The sequence below is a fragment of the Poecilia reticulata genome, linkage group LG16, assembly GCF_000633615.1.
Source record: "Poecilia reticulata strain Guanapo linkage group LG16, Guppy_female_1.0+MT, whole genome shotgun sequence".
Lineage (NCBI taxonomy): Eukaryota > Metazoa > Chordata > Actinopteri > Cyprinodontiformes > Poeciliidae > Poecilia > Poecilia reticulata.
The window spans coordinates 19,311,919-19,330,536 of record NC_024346.1 but is presented as its reverse complement, the minus strand read 5'-3'; the positions used below and the strand labels follow the sequence as shown (position 1 = coordinate 19,330,536).

At 38.0% G+C, this 18,618-nt stretch overlaps 1 long non-coding RNA gene across 1 annotated transcript in view; it reads right to left on the bottom strand.

The window, feature by feature from the left end:
* Positions 1-11,988: 11,988 nt before the first annotated feature.
* The window catches only part of LOC103478489 (uncharacterized), an 8,666-nt gene continuing 2,036 nt past the window's right edge, over positions 11,989-18,618 (bottom strand). Inside the window, exons 2-8 of the long non-coding RNA XR_535808.1 lie at positions 18,472-18,556; positions 17,293-17,417; positions 17,154-17,196; positions 14,814-14,926; positions 14,271-14,441; positions 13,923-14,011; positions 11,989-12,443 (exon numbers count right to left, since the gene is read on the bottom strand). This is a non-coding gene — a long non-coding RNA (uncharacterized LOC103478489). The remainder of the gene's footprint in view (positions 12,444-13,922; positions 14,012-14,270; positions 14,442-14,813; positions 14,927-17,153; positions 17,197-17,292; positions 17,418-18,471; positions 18,557-18,618) is intronic.

Genomic DNA, 18,618 nt, shown 5'->3' with positions numbered 1-18,618 from the left:
GATCTTACCTTTCTTTAAGCTTTCCTTCCAAGTGACGCTAAAAGTTGGACCAAGTCCCCATCGTCTGTGAAAGCGAAGCGCTGCTGATTTTACATGTCGCCATATCAATTTATGCAGATATTATATTATAGACAAACATCTCCTCCCGCTCAGAGGAAACTACTGCGCATGTCTGGAGCTCCGCAGCGAGTAAAGGTGGAGCCGATGGGTGACAACAGACACTACGTCACGTTATTGCTTGGATTTTACRGCGCCACCTTAAATCCCTGAACTTCACATTTTAACGGAAGAAAAGAGCAACGAGACTTGGATGTAACGAGTAACGCGAGAGTTTGTAGAAATGTAGTGAAGTAGAAAGTACAGATACTTACTGTAAAATGTAGTGGAGTAAAAGTAGAAAGTCCCCATTATTAAATCTACTTAAGTAAAGTACAGATACACGAAAACTGTACTTAAGTACAGTAACAAAGTACTTGTACTTCGTTACTTCCCACCACTGGGAATGAGCTTCCAAACGTACAAAACGAAACGAAACATTAGATTCCTGTGTTTTTGGACATGTAAAATCTTCAATAAATAACGATGGGCTATATTTTGTTGCTGAGAAACGAAGTAAAGTTGCGCAAGTAACCGTAAAAGAGAAGCGGAAAGGAGTAGCGGCGCGAACAGAGCAGCTGCAAAAGCAGTGAGATTGCGAAAGTAATGCAAATTTCGACTGGTAGCATTCAATTCGTAATTAGTTTTTAGCTTAGCGGGTTTTGTTCTGTATTTAAAGGATTACCTGAATAATGAACATGGGTGGATAACATCCGAAGAGGGCGCGCAGCGGCGCTGTGTTTTGAGCAGGAAAAAACCCCAGTCGGAATCCGCGGCGCAGTGAGGATTTCCATGATAACAATGGCTGATCGATCATTCTTATTAGCAACAGACAAAGAGTATCAGAGACTGAGAGAACGATGAGATCCTGGCAGTCTGAGAGGCAGCTACTCAGAGATCCAAGCAGGGGAATAGCGGCGCTGCBYAGCTGCAGGGAGTCGATCACTACGGGGTGAGGCGGAGCCACTACATTAGCAGTTAGAAAAAAGCATCTTACAGGGCAGCTATGCGTTAGGTCAGACTTGATGGACATAGTCCTTTTCCCAAGTCCAGCCTGCAAATGCTGAATCTCTTCAGAGGAGCTAGGGATGATGTCAATTTTTGAAGCAAGCAAAAAAAAAAAAAAAAAAAAAAAGACACTTCCAGTGGCTTGAAAGCTTTTGCAATTGTATACCTTGCCATTTCTGAAGTAACAGTTGGTGGTGTCTCCATTGTTGTGTTTTCTAAGTTAGCCGGAGGAATTGCTCTATTTAACATAGCCAACAAGTGCCGTCCAACTTCAGCTGCACTCTGTTGGTCATACAAGAGTAGGGAATTAGGAGAACACCAGTCTAATTTCATAACATAACAATACAAAGGCTTATTACATACAATTAGGATATAAGACCCTTTAACTCTAATTTCGTATTAAAGGAAGACAGAATATGTGAACACCCTATCTCGGCTCCCGATCTGTCCATGTAATTGTCTCTTTTCACCTGGAAGACAAAATATGAGTTACATTCTCTCTCCCTCCACCTGCAGAATTGATTATGTGCTTGGTAAATAAATAATCACTGTACAGCTACTTGACGTGTGTGATATAGGTTACTGTGGACCCAATGACACACTATGGTGCAGCGAACCGGTGAATTTTCCCACTTTAGCTTCACAGCCACTTTATATGATCCTATATGCACGCACATTGACAGGGAGAGATTACATAACATTTATTTAGCACAAATTTAGTCCAGAAAATGTTGTATTTTTTGGTATTTTATTTCTCCACGGCTGCGTAATGTCGGTCTCTAGGCAACCGTGACGGCAGCATACTGGGGGTCATTTAGCTCCCGCCACAACAACTTAGTTGACCTTAGCGTTTACTGTTTTTTTTGGTCAATATTGTTATAATTAGTTTACATCTGTTTGTGATAATCATGTCTATATGGGATTTATGGAAATATGGAACAAATCGCATCCCGTACGCAACATTTAAACAGCCAAATACGGGTTGGGTGGCAACCCTATAGTGCTTCAGCTGATGCTAACATTAGCTAGCCTGATATACTAAACCGGGAGCGCGGCACACAAGATATAGGAACTGCCTCATAAGCTGCATAAGACGTTATTCTCTGAATAAAGCATGTGTGGCAGTATGCCCTCTAGGCTTTGAACGCACCACACAAGTGCCTGAATCTAATTGGTTGTGGCGCTCGCTGGCTGCCTGTATATAAAGGGCCCTGCCTCACCCGATTGACATGACGTTGTTTTCCTTCCGGTTCAGACCTCTGCGTTTGTTGGTGCTGCACGCTAGGTAAGGCAGGCTTCATCTCTCTCAAGCAAGCTTATTACTTGTGATTCATTTACATTTTCTGTATAACAGCTGCAAATTAATGCGTGCGCTCAAACAATGCGCTTAACGACACATGACGCCGATCAATCGTACCTTTGGTGAGAATCTTCCCACACATGACATTTGTTAGCTTAGCTTTAGCTCAGCTTTTGTTGTATATCCAGGCCGCCTGTACAAGCTCTACGTCTCCTCCTTCCTGTTAGAGGCCCTACATAGAGAGCTCAGTGGTAAGTGAAGCGCTGGAGTTTTAGATTCCATTTCTAACATTTATTTTTGATAGCCGCTGCTGTTTGTCCTTGGCTGGCTGTTTGCCTGCTGTTCTGGTTGTCCGCCTGTCATCTGGATAATCTGTCGGCTGCCTTCCTGTCGTCCTGTTTGCTGGCTTCATGCCCGCCGTCCTGGCCGGCGTAAAGCGGGCTCCTATCACTCGTCAAGTGTGGCTGATTTGGGCTGATTAGCAGAGGTGGGGACTCGAGTCACATGACTTGGACTCGAGTCAGCCTCGAGTTGTTAAAATCACGACTTGACTTGAAAAAATGCTCAAAGACTCGGACTTGACTTTGACTTTCATGCCATTGACTTGGGACTTGACTCGACTTGAAGCTGTTTACTTGAAAAGACGATATTTTTTACTCAGTCTTAAAATTTAAAACACATTATTTATAAAGTGGAGTCATTAATTAATTTCACTCATTCCGTATCAATATGCGCAGACCGTCCCTCTGTTTCTCCTCTCTCCTTATGGATGTATGTGTGCGTAGCTGCAGCTCAACCAATCAAATTAACAGGATTTGGACATTTAAAAAAACGCGGCGACGCTGCAGAGCTCAGGGAACGAAAGACGAAATAACCGCTCGAATATGCTTCCGCGAGTAATTTCTTTTGGCTACGTAGGTTATGAACTTTCGAATAAAAAGCGAACTGCAACTTGTAAAACATGCAAGAAGAGAATATCGGATGGAGATGCCACGACGTCCAACTTTGTCCGGCATTTGAAGCTTCACAAAGATGGTAGGTGGCGCTTTTCTTTTGCTGTAAGACAGTTGACTTTAGCTAACTTCGTGTTAGCATGTGTACTCCGGGTTAAATTGGTGAGGAATTACCATAAATCCGGTCCTTCAAATGCCTCCACAAATAATGTGCACCGTGTTATTAGCTCAGGAAGCCGGTGGATAGTGAGCGGGGTTCCGGAACAGAAAGCAGATTCTGGACCTGAACTCACATACTTAGAAATAAAAGCAGAAAAATAAATGCACCAGACCTTCCCGAGTTTACTTGTGATGACTTCATATATACTTCATTTTTTGAATATCAAGTTTAACAGAACTGCGCAATAAAGGGGTCCAATTTAAATGTTTTTTATACTTTGTGTTCAGCTGCACATGTTTTATCATTTGAGATAAATACAGATTTTAAAAAGAACAAATGGTCTATTATTTGAATTTTATGTGTAATAGCAAATTATAAAAAAATAAACGACTCAATGACTTGAAATTAAAGGTTCCTGACTTGACTCGATTTTTGCCTGTCTTGACTTGAGCCTTAACTTGACTTGAGACTTGCAACACAGTGACTTGGTCACACCTCTGCTGATTAGTGACCAGCTCGGACTATCCTTTTAGTGCCGCTTTGAGTGGCGTCTGCTACAGCGGATCGGTTCTTTCCAGGACGGACCTTTAATTTGGACTATTGCTGCTTGAGTTGTAGACTGAGTTGTATTTTATTGCCTGTAATTTGAATGCATTTTCCTTTATTTTGACAGGAATGGCCAGTTTGTGGTGTTGGTGGTGGCACTACTTCTGGTTTGGTGCACGATTTTCTTTAGTTTTTGCTGTTTTGTTTGCCGTTTTTCTTTTTAGGACACCACCCTGAATTTCACTCCCTTCTCAGTTGAGCTATAACTGACTTTTAAGGTGTGAGTGATTTTTAGATTAGTATTTTTGATTAAACAATTGTGGAATAAATAAAATTGTTGAATTGTGAGATTGTCTCAAGCCTCATCTGTAGCGGGTCTGTGTGCCTTACAGGTAACATTTTAGTGGAGTCATTACAACCAATTTAATCTTTATTAAAATAGTGCTTATAAATTTAAGTTACCAATTCTTATCACACTGCTCCCACCACACATGGACACTTAGTAGCTGTTAATCAATGTAATATTGTGAAGATTACTTAATATGCTTTCTGCTACAGCGGCAAGCAAATGGCGGAGAAGTTCTGGGAAGAGAAAGCTCAGTCTGTCGCTTTAGTCAGCGTTAACCAATAGGGAGACGTCTTACATCGCTCGTCCTTAACCCCCGCCCAGAATGTTCATGTAAGCTTCGCCAAAGCAAATAAAGTTGCATAAGCAAGAAACGAGTTCAACCAAAAATCATAAGTTTCAACCAACAACCAAATAGACTCAACCAAAAAAAATTAAAGATTAAAGAGTTTAAGATGTTATTTGTTTGACATAATTTTTTTTTTGATTGAATACTATTTTTGTTTACTTTTTTTTTTTTTTTTTTTTGGTTGAATACTACTTTTTTTTGTTGAATAATTGTGAAACAAATCTAACTCCATACATTTAGACTGTGGAATTTACATGCTCGTTAAATCAATACAAAGATTTTAAACTAGTTGGGGTCAAGTTTTAGTCTCGAGTGGTAAGTTTTGAAAAATGCCATGTTAAAATGCATTTCTTTTTTTTTTTTTTATCGGCTTAAAATTAATTCCAACATCCAAAATCACATAAACTCATTAATTATTGCTTTAGTTCAAAATTAAAAATGTATTATCAATGTTAATATTTAGCATGATGGTGATGCTTCATCACTGTCATGAACAAAATATTTAATAGAAAATATAATTTTAACTTGCTGTGGAAGACGTGGCAGGAGCTTCCTCCGCTCAGTAAGTGCAGGTGACTGTCATAGAACACCACTCACCTCTGCATGTCCAAAAGACCGGGGTTGTTTGGCAAGCTGTTTTAACATAAATTCGGTTTTACCGCCCTTACATTCCAGATATCTCAAATTGTTTTGTGACTAGACGTTTTAGCCATTTAAGATATTTTGTCTAGTCGAAATAGAGAACTATTAATTACATTGACTAGTTGAAATGACGTCAGATTTACTATTGACTTGTATGGAGACTTTAATTCAAGATGTCTAAAATACTATCTGAAATACACATTTCAGATATCTACAATTAAATTATGACTGGTCATAAAGTAAATTCAAGATATCTCTATTTTGGTTTTGACTAGTCGTAATTCTAATTAAAGATATCTAAGGACTCCATAATTCAAGATATCTTAAATGTATTTTTGGACAGGAGATACGTAGTTTTGACTTAAATTGACACTCCGACTAGTCAGAATGACATTACTGATATCTTGAATTAGTATTCTTTCTAGTCAAAACGTCCCTGGCTTGTGTAGCAATTGTAAAGTTTAATAAAAAACAATGAAAAATGGAGAAAACGAAAAAAGATGTTTGACAATAGCAATTTTAGCATTTCAAAGCTGTTTTTAAGTGCGTTCGGTTCATCAGAAATGAATAAACGGGACGTCCTTTGCAGATATCAAAAGCAGTCTTAGTTTATGAAGTTTTGCCATCTCCACATTTCAAACATTATCGAGCTCTTTGTGCTGGAAACATAAAATACTGCAAGCAACTGTTTGGACACCACAAAGGGACTTCCACGTCATTCATAATTCAGATATCTAAAATGGCAATTTTAACTAGTTATAATTGTGTTGAATTGTAATTATGGATATGTGTCTCGTCAAATGACAGAACCAGTTACGACATTTGAGATATCTTGAAAGGAATTTTGACTAGTCAAAATGTAATTGAAGATATCTTGAATTATTATTTTTACTTGTCGTAATGTAAATGCAGATATCTTAAATTACTATTCCGGATAGTCAATATGTAGTTTTGTCTAGTCAAAATGCATTTTTAGATATTTGGAATGTATTTACGGATGGCCAGACAAAACCGAATTTATGTTAAAACGGCTTGCCACAGCTATAGTTTCTCAGAGATTACGATGGAAAGAGTCTTCACATAAACAAGAAAAGTGTGGACAACCGGACTGTCCTCTTCATAACACTGCTAGCCAACAGTAGATTCTCTTCAGTTAGATGTTTTCAAGATATATTTCCTACCAAAAGCCATCACCATCTACAATAACTGAACAATTTGAATTTATGAATTATAATTTCCATTTGGGACCAATGAAATAATTTGCATTTCTAAACCAAAAACTGCAGGGAGTCTTACTGTTTTAATGACGCTTTATTAAAAATTTGAGATTTAAGCAATTTTTTTTTAAGGTAGAAAATTATGATTCTTAAATTCAACCATTAAAACATAGTTAATACAACTAATTTAAGATTATGGGTTTTTACTTTCTTAAATATTTTGATCAAGTATTAATACAATTCACAGCCATTTCTATTTTTACCTTATTGGGAAAACATTTCTATATGTACTTATTTTAAAAGTAATTTTATTACAGCTTTGAAAATTTTTAAAAATAAAATATCTGCATAAGGAATATGAATACATTTATAATTTGTAGTTTAACAGTTGTTTTGTACTTGGTACATAAATTCAAGGTGGCACATTCACCTCTAATATTTCATTTTGTCTTTATATCTCTCAATAATTTCACTTCCCTAAATTTAGCTTTTTTTCAATCAATTGTGTGGGAGCAAACAGGGTGAGAAAATCAAATTCTTAATTAAATGACAGATATTGGACGTGTGAAGAAGTGAGACAATAAAATATTATGGAACAGCAAATCAGCATATTTCAATGGCTCAAGAATGTCATGAAAATGTAGTTGAACATTCAATGAAATATGGGCTAATATAGACACTTGCAGCCTGTGTTGCCTTCATTATAAGCCTTATGTAAGTTTTTATATATATATTATTGTTAATTGTTTTATGTTTAGAGCAGCACCTCACTGGGCATTTAATTCTCACGTTTGTAACATCCATTAGGTTTTCCTTGCCAAAGTGATTATTTTGTGGGGTTTTTTTGGTTGGTTAAGGTGTGTGTGAGGAAGCTGAAGCCCAGGAGCGGCTGGAACAAAAATGTTCTTGTTTTGAACAGGTATGTGTGTTTAAAATGTTATTTGTATGTTAAATTAATGTATTTAGTATATTTCTATGTTATTGTGATTATAGGGTAGATTATTTCTGTTTAGGTTTTATTTTAATTGTTTTGTTTGACTGTAGATTTATTTTAATATTGGTGAATCTCAGAATTTTGGTTTTGTTTAATGTATTTCTGTGTGAGTTTGCGCCAAGCTGCGCTGAGGAGAGATGTGTGTGAGGAAGCTGAAGCCCAGGAGCTGCTGGAACAAAAATGTTCTTGGTTTGAACAGGAATAAAATTATCCTGATTGCTGACCCCGGTGTGATTCTTCCAACCTTTTGTCAACTGCTACACAAACACAACAGGGCTGGAACCGTTCCGTACCGTACCGTTCCTTGCAGTGCGAAAACGTCTTTACTTCCCTACCTGGCCTTCTCTGACTCAACTCTTGCTGGTCTCTCAATCCTCATGCTCTGATCCCCTCTAGCAGCTGGAGGAATCAGTAATACCTACAAGCCTGTCCTGCTTCAGCTGCACTCTGCTGGTCATTCTAGAATGGGGAATTAGGAGAACACCAATTTAGTATCATAACACAGCAAAAGGCATATAGCATCTAATTCAGAATAAAACTAAGTACAAGACACATGCACACGCAAAATAATAAACACGGAAATTATGTGAATATCCTCCTTCGGCCTGTGACCTACCAGCTTTGTTTTACGTTTTACATCTGGAAGAACATTTAAGAGATATTATGAGTTAACATTGGCTCCCCTCATTGACAATACTGATTATGTGCTTGGTAAATAAATAATCTGCACAGTCGCTTGACGTGTGGTGCAGATTAACGTGGACCTAATAACATTGGTGCAACGATCCGCTGTTTTCCCACTTTAGCTTCAATGCTAGTTAATACACACACACACAGACTTGTATTTCCTGAAACGTGAGGACTTAGTTTTGCGAGTGACTAGGTGGTTACACGTGGGGATACAACTTTCTAAATGAGCTAAAGACTCTGTTTTAGGTTTGGATTTTTTTAGGGACATTGGAACATGAAATATCTTTAAAATAAAAATTAATAAAATTTAGAAAATCAAAAATCTGTCAGGTTTTTGGGTGCACATGGGGACATGTCAATCACCAACTACCACTAGGTGGCACTGTGTAATTTTTGAGAACACTCAAATATGAGCAATCCTAGTTCTTTTAAGTCGATAAACTGCATTAAATTGGATTTGTTTTTGTTTAATGTCATTTTAAGTACCTGGTAACCTGCTTAAAGCCAACCATCAATACTGCACTGCATTTTCAGGTTGTATGTGAACCATTTTATTGCACAATTTCCAGAATCTTGTTGCAAAAAAAATATACGTAGTACAATCCAACATGGATATACATATATGAAATGTATTCATTGATTTGCATCAAAACTTGACTGCAGCTGTCTCAGAACTTCAAAACTGGCAGAAACTCCAAACAGATCCAGCGTGGTAATGGCACTAACAAATGATCCGGTTCTTTAACAGTACCTTCTTTTGAAAGTCTCTCATTTTAATGCCTCCATGCGATTTTTCACATAGAATTTTACCCCTTGCCATGTCCTGTCCTTGAGGGCTACTGGTGAGGTTTCAATGCACTTCTTCATACATATGCCACACATGTAACTATTCCCTGAAAAGTGGATGTATGCCGAGGCTCGTTTCTTCCGACGGGTTAGAGCAGGGGTCGGCAACCCAAAATGTTGAAAGAGCCATTTTGGACCAAAAAAAACAAACAAATCTGTGTGGAGCCGCAAAAAAATTAAAAGCCTTATATAAGGCTCATAATGGAGGCAACACAGGCTTTAAGTGTCTATATTAGCAAGTGTGTGATCGTAAAAACATCATGTGCGAAAACAACAAAATGGAACATGCATATTTTGCACATGCAATAAAACTCAACATTCAGTGCGATAAAACAAATGGAGTGGAATAAAACACAACATGCAGTTATAAAAATAAAACGGCAGCCTTTTAAAAAGGTAAAGTAGTTGACATTAAATTAAGTTTCACTTGCAACCAAGTCAGTGCAAGGGTAAAACGCAGCAGCATCCTCTTTTGACACGAAACCAACAGACCTGAGCAACAAAACACAATCACTGTCATTCCAGATACTGACAAAAATTACTAATCACTTTATAAAAACAACCTCTTTGTTACTTAATATGTACCGAAGACAGGATTGTGTTCTTACCTGTTTAATATGACTTCTGTTTACGCACATCACTGGACAGCTTCAACATTTGGCATGTAAGATGTAATTTTAATCTTCCTGCAAGCTCTCATCTGTAAGATGGGTGTGATATTTGCATTTGATGAAGTTCATGTTTGAGAATATCTGCTCGCACAGATATATTGATCTAAAGATGGACAATACCGCAAATGTGTATTCTTGTTCCTATCGCTGTCGGGAAGAGCATTCCATGTTTCATATACAAGTTTCTCAGGTATTAGGAGGCTTTCAATTTCGCTCCATTTGTGGCTTTGGGCAACCTGGACTTTCTGGCGAGTTACGTCTTCAAGCGCAGCTGTCAAACGTTTGAATTTGGACACCCATAAATCCTTGTCATCTATATCAGCCATTTCCATTTCAAGGTCAGCTTCATTCACTCCTGGGAATGTGTTCAACAAGGACAGGTCAACCTCCAGGGGTGTGACAGGGAAAGATAATGGACCTTACCACAGGGCCCGCCTTCATTGGCTAATGCCAATTTTATGTCACAGCGCAGCTATCACGTGGGTTACCGGCTCACAAACTCATGCTAATGTACATTGTGGACTACCAGACCGACAGAAAGCTTTTGCGTCAGTGGGGTATCTGTACAGGCGACGTCAGGTATCCTGATCGTGTTTGTGGAACTAAAATGCACAGATTTCCAAAATCTGAAACTGAAAGCCTTGCTTGGATCAAAGCTTGTGCACGACCACATTTGCAACTCAACCGTCGTAGGATCAATAAGAACAAAGTGTCTGCTGGCGTAAGTATTATTGATTTGCTTTCTTTGTGTTTAGTGAATGAAAAAAAAAAAAGTCAATATTAAACACATCCATTATGAAAACCTTTTAGCCAAGTACAGCATAATGGCCGGGATATAATGAGGGAGAAACTTGATGTGGCGTATAAGGGTGAACTCAGTGAGTTGGTGGTGAAGAAGAAAGAATCTGTGTTGAGGAAACAAGAAAAACGGAAGAGAGTGAATGAGAATTCACTCTATTCCGTGAAGAGAGTGAATTCTCATTCACTCTCTAAAGAAGAAAAAAAATTTTCCTTTTAACAAATCTGAACAAATCCAGACATTAGACTGAAAGCTACCGTCATAAATCCACCAGAATTATAAGGATATACCTTAAAAAAAAAGTGTTAAAAATAAATAAACAATCAAAAGGCCAAAGTAATATATTTTGGCAGGTATGCACAGAGTCAGTTTGTAAACAAAACAATCGCACAGACGGCTCCGGAACGTTCCCCGTGGTCGGGGACCACAGCTCTGTTTGCAGAGGCAGTGGTTCACTCTGCCTCTGCAGATACACATTGCACAATATGCAATGTGTACCGTATCTGACATACATTAAGGATTTTATTTCACCTGAAAAGGCTTTTTACTAAACTGTAATCGTGTTAGCCACGCTAACTTTTACTAAACTTTAACTTTAACACTGTAATCGTGTTAGCCACGCTAGCACCGAGTACCGTGTATAAGTCCTAGGCACATTCGAACCCTCAAAACCATGAATGCCCAACTTACCCAGCCTTGCAAGAACAATAGGCATCTGTGATCTTGTCCACAGCTGTATTTATGCTGAGGGTCTGATGATCTGCTGTTTTCCTCATCGACTGGTAGCATTTAGCTGCAACTCGCACAATGTTAGAGGCATTGCGTGGCTAAAACATCTTGATGTCGTCCAAAAAAGATGACATGAACTTGTTGGTTCCCTTGTCCATTGTCGTGGCTGATATTTTGTGAAAATCCGGCAGAAATGCTGATCGATTCAGAAATACTCTGCAGTCAGTTGAAACAAAAAATCCCATAGAAGCTAAGCTCTGCAAGGAGGTTAATGTGAGACATGAAGTCACGTGGCACTTTCGAGGGGTGTTTCTGGGCGGAGCTTGGTAAGGTCCATGTCATTGCGGATAGTTCAGGTCTTTGCTTTTCAGAAATGTTTTCACATGTTCTAAACAAGCAACAAAGGGATGCAAAACCGCTGGAGCAGGAGATCGGAAGATTCGCTGTCAACTTTATCAAGCAACGCATGGTTCAATGCTTTTGCAATTATCTTGTCCACCATCTCGAAGACAAAGTTCATCCCCTCAATACACTCCATGGGAATGTTTGTTCACACAAGGCCTTTTGATGCAAGATGCAGTGGAATGCAAGCACATTTCGACTGGCAACTTTTGGAAAGAATAACATACATACAAAAAGGAAGAGGTTTGGTCTTCATTTTATTCATTTGTTAAAGATGCAAAACATGTAGATGAAAACTAAGACATGTATGACCCTGGTAAATAAAATTAAAGACAATTGTTGATTATGTATGTGAATGTTTTTTCCTTCTTCAGTTGTGTTTGTCTTCTTATGGTTTATCTGTTTGGTCATTTGTTCTTCACCTAAATGTTTAACTCATACTTTTATTCATGTACAAATATGTTTGGCAAATATGTTGTGAGGACTTAAAATTAATGACCTAAACATACAAAAAAATATATATATGAAAGGAAAAAAAGGTTGTTTTTTTTCCCCTTTTCCTTTCCTGTTTCTTGTACTGGTTATTCAGCAAGTTTTCCATGTACTCTGAAGTTATAGAGGAAGGTGTAATTAGGATGTCCCCAGTTGCTGTTCACCTCTTGAGTCACGTACCGGAAGGAACCAACATTCTCAGCCTGTAAGCCAAGAGAGATACAAATTAGGGAGGTTAGATTGATAATCCATAGTTACAAATAGACAACAGAAACAAAGGAGATCAGTCTTAAAGTGCATGGAAGCCTAGTTCAACTGGTCTTGTTGTAAATATACACTGCTCAAAAAAATAAAGGGAACACTTAAACAACACAATATAACTCCAAGTAAATCAAACTTCTGTGAAATCAAACCGTCCACTTAGGAAGCAACACTGATTGACCCGACGAGGGTCCCCGTTGTCAATCAGTGTTGCTACAAAACAAATTATGTAGTAACACTGGGATTTTATTCTGACTTATTTTTTATCATGACACAACAAAAATGATTGTTTTGTGGTAAGAGGTTGATTTTGTTGTTGTTGTCAAGACATAATAAAAGTTGGTGTATTCTATTAAGATTTATGCCAAAAAAAATATTTTCCTCTTTTAGTGATGGCCAAACAAATCAGCATTTTTTTGCATACAATCAAATTACTTGCTCTGCATCTCGGTGTTTTGGAATAGTTAGATTTCATTTGAGCTTAACACAACTTTACACATGCAGGTGGGGCACGGTGGTGCATTTTGGCACTTTATAGGCGTTTCGCACTGCAAGGAACGGTACGGAACGGTTCCGACCGTGTTTGCATTAGAACTTGCGACCGGTTCCACCCGGCCCAATTGGGCCGGCCAAGCGGTTCTGCTTAGAATCCACAGCTGATTGGCCGCTGGTTGTTATGGAGTCAGACGTTGATTTTCCGTTGACAGCTGGCTCTCACTAAATTGTATTTTAATTTGTAAAGAGTGCTCTTTTCAACAATTATTAGTTTTAATTAGCAATGGATTCGTCTCAATATAGTGCAATCACCTGGTGTAATGATGAGGTAAATTTTTTCCTAAGCTTACTCGCTGATGAACGAGTACAAAATTATTCAGATCGGTCTACGAGGAATGAAAAAGTTTTCCGCCGCATCTCTGAGGAAAAGGCTTTGGCCGCTGCATCGAAACCATTTGTTTCAAAAATAATGACGTCCGGCACAGCTTCGATGGCGCCCTCGGTGCATATGCAAACACAAAAGGGCTGGAACCGTTCCGTTCCATTCCTTGCAGTGCAAAAACGGCTTTTGTAGACAACAATTGCTGCAAACTTGACTGATTAATTTTTCAATGCTATCTATTAATTGCAGTCTCATTCAACAACTCTAAGTGAAAAATTATCTTTTTTTTAGTCAAAGTTGGTCCTCATATTTTAAGGTTAAAATAGACATTTTAATTGGAGCATTTTGAATGGAGCACTGATATGGTATCTGCCATTTTATTTAAAGTGTTTTTTTTTTTGTCATTGATGGCTTGTAATACCCAGTGAAGAACCTTATGGTTGCATGTTAGAAAAAGTTATCAATATTTATAACAGGATCAGTCACTCTGGGCTTCTCTTAAGAACTGTATTTGGTTAATAAGACATTGATTTGACATATTTACAAGAGGTTTGAAGGTCTGTAATTGGTCTCCATTTTTATCATACAGGCAAGTTCCCAAATGACTCTCATCTTCTAAATTCTTCTCTTTCCCTGAGACAAAGTTAGATAGAAATGCAGTTCATTGTCTTGTTCTCTCTATATAGGGGAAAATTAGTTGGTGTATCTAAAACATATCACATCCTGAGATGAGCAGAAAATTCATTATTGCAGACAGAAGGTTTGCATAGTTTAGAATGTGATCAAGACATGTCATACTGAATAATTGCTATCACATTTTAAAGCCCCTTGTTCCATACTACAGGTGGATATATATGTGGTTTTACTTGATATGTGGTGTTGCTTGACTTACATAGACAGAAAATTCTCTAGGAGCACTGGAGGTTGTGCTAGTTGGGGATACAATCTTGGGAATATGACCCAGGGACACATGAGTGATGGTGGTTTTGTGGGTGACTGCGATTGATAAATCCCGGAAGATCTGCAAAGGCCCAGCATTGTCCTGGAAGCAGATGAGATCTTCCTTGAAAACACAGAACAAAGCAAAGTTTAGGTGGGGTACCAAGATTAAGAGAAAAGAAAATTGTAAAGCCTAATATTATAACAACAAGAAACGCCACTTTTACTAATGTATTTAATGATCCTAGTGTCTTTCAGACCAAAGTTTGTCCTTGAGGGCCGGCATCCTACCTATTTTAGTTCTCTCCCTAGTGGTTGTAACAACCTCCTCAGCAAGTCAATGTTCTTCTTAGGCCTTCTAATGAGCCATCATTTGATGCAGGTGTGTAAAACCAGGGAGAGAACTAAAACAAGAGAAAAGAAAATTGTAAATCTTATATCAAAAGAAACACCACTTTTTCTAAAACTTATTTAATGATCTTAAGGTCATTCAAACCTTAATCACAACGTTTGGGCCCATATGTGGTACCCTGAAAGATGTTCCAAACAATCGACATGCCTTGTGGTTCTGCTATGTTTTTGAGGTCATCTTATGTAAAATCAGTGCTCCTGTACAAAAAAACACAAAATCAGAAATATTGTGAGTCAAAAAAATGTAATACTAAAAAATTTGCAAACTATCAATCTCTTGACTACAAAACCTTTCTCTAAATTAGCGCATGGGGCGTTCACAGGACAGCACGGGGCGCTGGCGGACATTTTTACAAAAGGGGGGCGCTGGGATGCCTTCGGGGGCGTTTGGTCGAAGGTAAACTTTACCCCTTAAATACACAACAATACCAGTTTAGACTTTGAGCAACTTGGTAAAACTGTATTGTGTAACATTAAAACATGCTTGGCTGCTACAGTATAGATGGCAGCTCTTCTTCTACTCAGTGTTTGTTAGCTTCTTGGCGCAGCACCGTTCGCCTGCTACTGGTAGCTAAAATCACGATACCCTCACTGTGTATCCCTCTGAAAAATGAACCCATTTAAATAAAGAAATCCCTCSATGGGTGATACCACAATAGAGAGCGTTCATTTTATAGAGTTAACACCGGTGCTGTAAGTGGTCCGGTATGAAACGGGGGTGATAGTACAACACAGCACTTTTAAATTTCAATAATCAGAATGCAGAAAGTGTTTCCATTGTTTTAAAAGGTTTATGTCAGTCTGCCTTTTCCCCATCGATACGTTTCCCAAACGCCCTGCACCTTAGGGGCTTAAAAAAAAAAAACGCGCACATTGCACTAAACTCTGAACAGGAGAAGCGGGACAAAACGGAGCGACGAACTAGATGTGAATTATGGCATAAAAACAGAGAATCCGACGCTGAATAGTGAAAAAAATCAATACATGACGATTATGCTGCGCAGCAGGTGATGAGTGAAAATTACTGATGGTCTAGCTCTGATTTACATATCTTGCTAAATTGCGGGTTTGAATATTGCAATACTTTCCTATAACAAAATAGACCTGCAGAAAGAAATTACTAATAAAATATCTTACATATGCATAGCTGTATGCTCTATATAGAGATTTTCCTTAGCTTTGATTGTATACGTCACATTTTTGTAATTTATCATTGTTTACTAAACTCTGAAAGCTGTGTGGCTTTGTTAATATTCTGTCCTAGAATGTGGTTAGATGTGCCCTTTTCTTGTTGTTGAGCACCTGCCCCTTTAGTGGTCTCTGCACGGCCCTGGCAAGACAGTTCGAGCAATAATTAATACAGAGGACTGTATGGCAAGAATAAACAGACACTATTTCCAGAAGAACGTAAAATTGTTGAAATGTCATGGGTTTGTTGAAACAACATCTAGTACTGAGAATAAATATATCTTACAGACCATAACAGTAAAGAACTGGTCACTTATTTATGTTTTTAATAAGATTTGATATATTTATTTTTTCAATATTCATGTCAGTGTTAATGTCATGAGGCTGATGACTCCATGACACTTTCAATTTGACTCATTAGGATTTGATTAAGAACCAGATTTGTTYTTKKAATTTCTGTCCAGTAAAACTATTAATCTATAAATCAATAGACAGGTCTATATAAAGATATAATCCATGTTTCTGTCTCATATTTGTATGGCATTAAAAGGACCTGGAACTTTTGTTTTTCCACTGAAAGCTCTGGTTTGCACAATAAATGCCATGTGGGTGAAATTTTATGGATGATACTCTGATGTCCCATTCTCCTGAAGGCAGCACAGAGCTGCACCACCAGAAACTCACAGAAACACATGTTGAATGGAGTGAAACTGCCAAAACACAAACAACTCAGGATGAGCTCAGAGCAGCTTACAGAAGTGTTAACATTCAGTTTCATACATTAGAACTCGACCCGGAATGCGGCGCTCACAACAGACTCGTGCTCATCCGCTCCACCACTAGCAAACAACCGCACTGACCAAACAACACAAAACCAAAAGCAGTTCCCCAAAAGACCAACAGATGGCAGCAATGCGCCACGCAGAACAAAACACCCACAGCCCACAGAACACTACCAATTTTAAGTTGAATGTTTATTGCATTTTTCATAGACGCCTGTGAAAATAATTTCTATTCCCATGACTTTTTTGTTCTCTGGGAAATTATTTTTGATGATAAATACAGAAACAAGCATAAAAATCAAAACATCTACAATAGTGATAGTAATATTAATGATAAAATAATGGTCAGTGCAAAGTAGCCTACAAATTCTTTGGTGGGGGCAGTGAGGGACCTGGATAAAGGCTAGGGGGGCGCTGGCCCAAAAAAGGTTGAGAAACACTGCTCTAAATGTTACCTCCCCATTTACAGGGCGGCGTGTTCTGCGCCTCCTTCTGGCCCTAAATGGAAAATATACAAGTAAAACATAATAGTTAAAAAAAATTGCCGACTAAGAACTGTATTTGGTTAATAAAACATTAATTTGACATATTTACAGGAAGTTTGAAGGTCTGTAATTGGTCTCCATCTTCATCATATAGGAAAGTTTTCTATATGAAATTACTGGTTGTCCATATAAATCATAATACCTATTCCTCATCAAACGTAGATTTCTTCTTAGCTGTAAAAAACACAAAGACATGGAAAGGTGGTCGGTGACTGGCACAAAGCATGTCCAAAATGTACAACAACCGCCCTGCACCTGAGGGGGTAGGGCGGTTGTTGTATACAGTAAATACTTACTGTATTTTCTATGAAAATACAGTAAGTCATTTTCATAGAAAACACTGTAAATTTAATGAAGTAATGTATCTAAAACTTAATTTAATGTTAATCAAATCATCATTTAGTTACCTATCATATTTAAGTTATGTGTAAAAATCATAAACTAATTACAAACTTGAAAAGGAAGAAATGTTTTTAAAACGTAAAATTTCTGCTGTTTCAATAAAATAAGTTCGCAAATATGCAAAAAAGGTGCTAAAAACACAAATGAGACATTTGATATTTACATCAAAAAGTTACTAAAATGGTTTGATGTTGAGCTAAAAAACGTATTATTATCAACTTGTCTTGTTATGATCTGTGTTGTTCAGTATAGTTTATTTTGAGATTTTCTGTGTTTAGTCCTGTTTCCCTGTGAGTCTCTGTCCTGTCCTCCCCATTGATGGATCCCAGCTGTGTCTCGTTCCTGTAATTACCCTCCTAGTGTATTTAATCTCACCTGTTGTCTGTGTTCCTCGTCGGATCCTCGTCATACGTCAGTCATCATTCGTCGCACGTCGTTTGTCCTGGTCTTCGTGTCAGTTAGCCGTTCAGTAGAACTGTGAAGTCCTGAGTCGGTTTAACTATAGTAGTCGTCTTAGTAGAACTGTTGAGTCCTAAGTCGGCGTCAGCTCCTGTGTCCAGTCCCGCATCAGTTGCTACCGGTGTTAGCCGTGTGCTAGTTCTCCTGCCGTGCTGCCTGTGTTTGGACTGTCCTGATTATATTCATTATTAAAATCATCTTCATCTATAACCTGGGTCTCAGCGTTTCTCCTCACCACTTCCACCCACCAAACCGTGACATGTCTTGCTTAACCTATTTGCAACATCGCTGGAACAATTCTTTTAAAAAACTAGCACAAAATTACATTTATTTTCTTTGCCTCACTAATTTCTAAATAAATACTTACCTGAAAAACTGAAGCTCAACTGAATTTCTTGAAGTAACATCTTCGACGTCTATCTCTTCAAATGGATGAATTCCTATAGTAACTCCTTTTGTATTGAAGTTTAAAAGTTTAACACTGAAAATGTGCAATCTAGTTCATGATCTTATT